Genomic DNA, 200 nt, shown 5'->3' with positions numbered 1-200 from the left:
AGCAGGCCATCGCCTCCTCTGCTACACTTGCCACGCTGCAACACTGACGAGGCTCCGAAAGGTTTTGAGCCATCCTGAGTTTGCCAAAGGTAGTATAATTACAGGTTTTTCTTCCTTTCACTGTAGGACTAGCTCTGTCCTTTACAAACAGACCGAACGGTAACTGTATTGGAGTGACTGAGGGGATAAGTCTTTTTCAC

The sequence above is a fragment of the Chiloscyllium plagiosum genome, chromosome 11 (assembly GCF_004010195.1).
Source record: "Chiloscyllium plagiosum isolate BGI_BamShark_2017 chromosome 11, ASM401019v2, whole genome shotgun sequence".
NCBI classification, from domain to species: Eukaryota; Metazoa; Chordata; class Chondrichthyes; order Orectolobiformes; family Hemiscylliidae; genus Chiloscyllium; species Chiloscyllium plagiosum.
Note: the sequence above shows the minus strand (reverse complement) of the source record.